Source organism: Belonocnema kinseyi, chromosome 8 (genome assembly GCF_010883055.1).
Source record: "Belonocnema kinseyi isolate 2016_QV_RU_SX_M_011 chromosome 8, B_treatae_v1, whole genome shotgun sequence".
NCBI lineage: Eukaryota > Metazoa > Arthropoda > Insecta > Hymenoptera > Cynipidae > Belonocnema > Belonocnema kinseyi.
In genome coordinates this window covers 127,191,399-127,198,547 of record NC_046664.1, presented here as the reverse complement: position 1 = coordinate 127,198,547, position 7,149 = coordinate 127,191,399, and the positions used below count along the sequence as shown (strand labels likewise).

At 27.9% G+C, this 7,149-nt stretch overlaps 1 protein-coding gene across 1 annotated transcript in view; it reads right to left on the bottom strand.

Annotated features, from left to right (window-relative positions):
- The window catches only part of LOC117177698 (exocyst complex component 6B), a 292,026-nt gene that overhangs the window by 55,144 nt on the left and 229,733 nt on the right, over window positions 1-7,149 (bottom strand). The gene's annotated exons all lie outside the window — the stretch shown is intronic.

Genomic DNA, 7,149 nt, shown 5'->3' with positions numbered 1-7,149 from the left:
TTTCAAATTTTTTTAGAACTTTAAAATATATTTTTAAATGATTCCCATTTTTTCGTAAAATTTTTGTAAAATTCTGCAAAAAAATTGCCTCAAAATCTTCCAGATTTTTTTTACAATTTTATAAAGCTTTTTAAATTTTTAAAATATTTTGGGATGACTGGAAAATCCCACATAATAAAATTCGCGATACTGTAAACTTCATAAAATTATAAAATGCTGAAATCTGAACATTCCGAATTTAAAAATTCTAGAATAATGAAATTCTGGACAGTTTACAATATTATCGAATTTGAAAATTCCCGAATAATAAAATTCCAGGTCGAGTGCTGTCCAATTATAAAATATATAAACTAGAAAATTCCCGAATTGCAGTAATTGAGAAAACAGTTTTGTGATCAATATTATTTATTTATTAAAAATATAATAATCAAATATTTTTATTATAGAAATTTTGTGTAATGTTTAATTTTTTAAATTACTGTTTTAATTTAAAATAACAATAATTGTATAAAAATGTGATACAAAAATAAATTAAAAAACACGAGAGCTTCAAATGAAATAAACTTTGAAGCATTCAATTCAGACTGATTTAACGCGACTTTTCTTTTTATTTGATTTTTTTTAATAATAATTTTATTTTTGCGAGCGTTTTTTGTAATGTAAAAAAATACAATGCACATTTTCAAAAAAAATTTTTTATCCAAAAATACATTTGTTCAATTATTGTTATTTTAAATTCAAACATTAGTTTTTAGAATCTCTAAACATTAAAAAGGTTTTTTCTTTCTTATAAATATTTTATTATTCTATTGAAAAAAATATTTTTTAACTAACTATTTTTTTTTAATTGTTTAAATTAGGGAGTTGTCTAGCCGGGATATTGTATAATTCAAAAATTTTCTGTCGGGAATTCTCAAATTCGGTACGAGTATAAATTGTTAAGAATTTTTCAATTCGGGACTTTTATATTTCGACAATGTTATAATTTCGGAATTTTTACAGTGATAGAAAATTTATTTTTCCCGAAAAAGAGACTGAAAAATCCCGAAAAATAAAATTCCCGACACTGTAAAATTCGTGAATTGCAAAATAACCAAAATACATTAATATTAAAAATACAATAATCGAATATATATTTCTGGATGAAAATTTTTGTTTGAAAACGCGCATAGTATTTAAAAAAAGTACAAAAAAATTCTGAAAAATCGAATTTTTTATTAATAAAGAAAAATTTCGATATAAATCGTTGTTGAATTGAATCCTGCAAATTTTGTTTCAAAAATTTAATTATGTAGGTACGAAGAAAATTTAGGCAGAACATTTTTTTCTTTCAAAACGCACGTGTTTTTAAATGTATTTTTAATACGATTTTTATTAAATTATTATTCAGGTGCCAGAGATTTCATTTTTTGGGATTTTTCAGCCATCCCTTTGGGGTTTTTTTTCAGTCGTCCTATATTTTTATAACTATTTTTAAAATTATGTAATTCTTCAAAATAAAATGTCATTTTTCCTAACATTTTTGTAAAATCCTGCACACAAAATTGTCTCAAGAGCTTCCGCATTTTTTTCTTCTTCTTTATTCATAATGTGTCCCCTAAGGGTTTACATGACTTCCCTTCGTCACAATCTTTCCGCTTCTTTTATAATTTCGCAATCTTTTACAATCTTTCCGTTAATTCGGTCGCCCACCCTCTCCTCTCTTCTACCTCCATCAAACACTGTCTCGAAATAAAAATCATTTTAAGTCTTCCCAGAAATTTTAATTTTTTTTTCAATATTTCATATTTCTTGAGAAGCTCCAATTTTTTTTTCTTTTAAATATTCAGAAACCTGCAGCTTATTTGGTTTTTTTCTAAATCAATGATTATTTAACTGTTCTTTAAAAATCAAAATGAAATACTGTTACCTTCGAAATATAAATAAAAAATTATAATTTTAACATTCAAAGTTTAAATTTATCACTCTGAAATTGTGATAATTAATTTTTCGTTTAAGAAGCCCTTAATTCGAACGTTTTCACTTGTGTCACTACTAAGGCTTTCGAATTAAATTAGATCAAATTTTAACGTTAAAAATTTGTCAATTATGTAATTTTGAACAGATCCAGAATCGTCTTGTAAAAATAATAACTGTTAAATTTTTAATATTCGAATTGCAGTTCAATTTTCAAATTTACTTTCATTTCTCGATTTTTCACGGTCGGGAGTCTAGCTCAATATTTAGAACAACTTTCATTTTTTTGAAATAGTAATTTTTCGGTTCTAACTTACGGGACAATCATTTTATTCCTTGAAAGATTTTTTACAAAATGTGTTGATAATTTTTACATTCTCAGAAAAAATTAGAAGGTATTAGTTTTTTGCGAAAAATGACTTTCGCGCATTTCATGAAATGTCGACGTTTTGAGGCCCCTTGAGTCATAAAAACAAGTCCGGCGTCGTCGTCGTCATTGTTATTGTTGTTGTGGTTATCTGTATATCGGATAGCTTTCGAAAGAATAGTCGGATTGGATTGTGCTTTGACACACAGATTTTTTATTTTAAGAATTTCATGCTAAAATTGTACTATTTTATTTTTATACACAATATTTTTCTTCAATTACATTTTTGCAATAAAAGTGTTTGGAAGAGATTTTTTTTACATCTTTCAGGGAATAAAATTAGTATTTATAGGTCGATAAAGGTTTGTTTTCTTTACCAAATTTGGCTTTCGTCTAAATTTTTCCAGTTGTTTTTACTACAGTACAATTTACGTTTGTATTTTTGGCGAAGAAATCTGTTCTATTGCTTGACAAATATTGTTTACAAATCAATATTTTTTACAGAAAACTACCCTGAGTGACCTTCAATTATAACTTTATAAACGTGAAAAAACCACATTTCAATGTTTTCTATGAAAAACCCAATCGTTCATTTCTAATCCTGCAATTTTATATGATTTTAATTGGTAACTAAATAATTTGAAATGTTTCAATCTAAAATTATCGAACACTTTCAATTCAAAAATTTTGATGACATATTTAAATAGCTTTAAATATGAAATTATTCAATATACTGAAGACTACAAATTTAAAATTTCTCAAGTAGTAGGGCTTTAAGTATTTTTGAAATTTTTGTGCTGCAGACTAAATAGCACTTATTCTTTTATTAAGAAATCACAACCAAAATTGTTTAAAAAAGTTTTTGAAAGAGCTTTAAAAACCTTAAAAAACGTCAGAGGTTTTAATATTTCAAAAAGAAAACTGAAAGCAGAGCATTGACTTTCAAAAGAAACGACTAAGAAAGTGACTCGCTGGATTTCAAATGAACATGGAAAATGGTGTCTTTTCGCATTTTTAAAATTAAAATTTAAACTTTTTCGCGTTGTAACAATTTCGAATCCCAGAATGTTATGTTTGACGTAACCTATAACTTATAACGAAAATTCTGAAAATTCAAACAATAAGCCTGGATTCTGAAATTGAAGCAATTTTAACGTTAAAATTCAAGTTCTTAAACTGAAGGCTTAAAAATTTGCAAATTTTACAATTATTTTTGTGTTAATTGTATTGGTATCCTAAAAGAATATAAATAGTTTTTAACTAGCTTTTACATTTTCGGAAGTTTACCCAGGAAACAAGAAATGATTGAGCGCGTTTCAATCGTATTTCAATTCGTATGAAATGTGTATCTTAAAAAGGAATGGCAGATTGCTGACGATAGGTTAGAGGTACCAGTGGATCGGAGAAGTGGTTATTTTACGATTCACCAACAAAAATTTGGTTAGCGATTAAAAACGACGGTTAATCGTAATACTATTCAAAAAAGAAAATTACAGACCAGAAAAAAGAAAAACTTTATTTTTAAAATTTTTAATCACAATAATATCGAATAGTTAGCATAGTGTAGTATCGTAAAACGCAATACTCGGCCTCTTTCTTTCACTGCGAAAGAAAGAGAGACAGCGGCTGTACATACGCCATGCGCAAACCAAAAACGCGTCCATGTTTACATTTTATTATAATCACAAATATTTATATCAGTGATTTGTATAATTTATTATAATTTATTGAAAAATTTGCTATTTATATAAAATTACATTTCAATAACATATATGCAAATTTTTTTACAATTTAAATATTATAATAATTAATATGTTTAAATTAATTTGGTATTTCATTTTACGCAATTCACATTTATAAAATAGGTTTCTTATGATGGACATTGTTGAATTTTAAAAATTCAATTCATTTATGTCCCTAACTTCTCTGCATTTTCCTATTCAAATTTACTTGCACCCACTTCCCCTTCACTAGAATTAAATAATGAAAAGCGTAATCTCCATTGCATGATTGTATGTAATCCATTGTATGATGCATATTCATTTCTGTAAAAGCGAACCTGTACTTCTCTATTCAGTTTGATATCCTTCAAACTCCATTTCACTGAGAACTTAAGATGATTCATGCGTGATTAGAGCTATTTTCTGTACTTCTATAGGGACGGCTGAAATATCCCGAAAAATAACATTCTCGACTTGGTAAAACTCTCTCTATCCCGAATAATAAAATTCCCGAACAGTTTATAATATAACCGAATTTGAAAATTTCCAAATAATAAAATTCCCCAAATAAAATTTTTTCTTGATCAATATTATTTATTTATTCAAAATATGATAATAAAATATTTTTATCAAATACATTTTTGTTTAATATTAGAAGTGTTGAAAATTATTGTTTGAATTTAAAATTAAAATAATTATACAAAAATTGTTAGACAAATTAATATAAAAAAACACATATGTCTCAAACGAAAAAAAATTTCTCCCAGAATTTTCTTCGAACCTGACAACATTTTCCAAACAAACTTTACAGGATTCAAATCAGCATTAATTTATCTCTAAGTTTCTGTTTATTTTAACATTCTCATCAGAGAAGGCATAAGATTTGTTTAAAATTTGACCGCCACAGTTTGTGTCAAATGTCCACGGTTTGAGACCACCTGAATCAGAAAAACAGGTTTTTACGAATGTGTCTGCCTGCATCTCTGTCTGTATGTCTGTCTATGAACACGATAACTTTTGTAAAAATTAATCTATTAGATTGTCCTTTGGTACACTTGTTTAGTGTCCTTAACTAAAGGTTAAGTTCGTTAACCAGCCATTTTGGATAAAAATTCAAAAAGTGGACACATTTTAAATATTTTTTTGACCACTTTCTTCAAAATTCAAAAATTCTCTGGACGGTTATTCATAGTATTCAAAAAGACGAACAATTTCTCCTGATGACTTTTTTCAAAAAATTAAAAATTACCAGAGTTATAGCATTTACAAATTTCCCAAAAACACGCGAAAATGAACATTTTATGCCAAATAACGCACGATATGAAAAAAAGTCAAGAGAAGAAAAATGTTGATTTTTGAATGCCCTACGAGATTATCATCAGAACTTTTTGAATTTTCTTGAAAAATCAAAAATTCAAATTTGGCAGCGTACAAAATAATGAAAAATCCGAAAATTACATTTTTTGGCAAAACTGTGAAAAATACGGTAAATGATGAATACACAAAAATTGTGCACTTGAAAAATATCTACAAATTTGTTATTAACCACTTTTTGATAGGATGCGTAGTTTTGGCTTTATTCATGAAAAACGTCATTAACAGAAAAAAATGTGGCCGCTGTGTGGGAAGATTCTCAACACAACTTTTGTCCTTAAATTTCTTTTTCGTCTCGAGTGTGGGGTTTCAAAAAATTTAACTTTTCATGTTTTTGATGCTATTTTTTATGATTAAGACTAAAAACAGAACTATTCAAAAATTATTCATGAAAAATAAATCATTTTTACATTCTCATAAGAAAAGGTATTAGATTTGTATAAAATTTGACCCCTCTAATTTTTGTCAAAAGGTTCACGTTTTGAGACCCCCTGAATCCAAAATCTTTCTGTCTGTGAGCACGATAACTTTTGAAAAAAATTAATCTATTAAATTGGCTTTTGGTGCACTCTTTTAGTGTTCTACGCTAAAGGCCAACTTCGTTAGTCAGACATTTTGGACAAAAATACTAAAAGTGAGCTAATTTTGAAAATTATTGAGTACACATTTTTTCATGATTTTCACACATTTTTTCGGCTTGCGGGTTCGATTCCCGCCTCGCACTCTGGAAGAGTCTCTCTGGCCCATGCGGTGAACACTAGCCTAGCAAGGGAGTTGTTCATCTCCGGAGAGTCGTGGGACCGGTACCTCTAGAGAAAAAGGTTTTCTCTAAGTACTTAAGGCTGTTGCTCTTGGTGGTTCAGAACCCACCTTAAACTGTAGGTCCCCCTTCCACTACCAAGTAAGTGTGTGAAGGGTGTGTAAAGGAATAGAGAAGGTGTAAGAAAAATGTAAACCCTTAGGAGACAGATTAGAAGCTTCCACTCAAGAAAAATGTTACTTTTCGATAGCCCTACAAGATTATCATATCAACTTTTTAAATTTTTTCGAAAAATTCAAATTTCGACCGCACAAAAACTAATTAAAATACAAAAATTGCATTTTGCGGTCGATATGTGTGAATTTGACAACCCCCCCCCCCCCAGTTTTTGTCAAATGTCCAAGTTTTGAGACCCCCTAAATCCGAAAAATAGGTTTTTTTACGAATGTGTCTGTCGGTCTGTCTTTATGTATTTATGCCTGTCTGCCTGTCAGCACGATAACTTTTGAAAAAATAATTCTATTAGATTGGCCTCTGGTACAGTCTTTTAGAGTCCTAAACTAAAGGCCAAGTTTGTTAGTCAGCCATTATGGATAAAAGTTCAAAAAGTGAGCAGCTTTTGAATATTTTTGAGACCATTTTTTTAAAATTCAATAATTCTCTGTACGGTTATTTATAGTACTAAAAAATTCGAACAATTTATCTGATGACTTTTTTCATAAAATTAAAAATTATTAGAGTTACAGCATTTACAAAATTCCAAAAAACACACAAAAATTAAACTTTTAAGACAATTAACGGGCGATATAAAAAAACGGCAAAAGAAGGAAAAGTTTGATTTCTAAATGCTCTAGAAGATTATCATAAAAACTTTTTGAATTGTCTTGATAAATCAAAAATTAAATTTTGACAGCATAAAAAATAATGGAAAATCCAAAAGTTATATTTTTTCATGCAACATTTTCATAGTA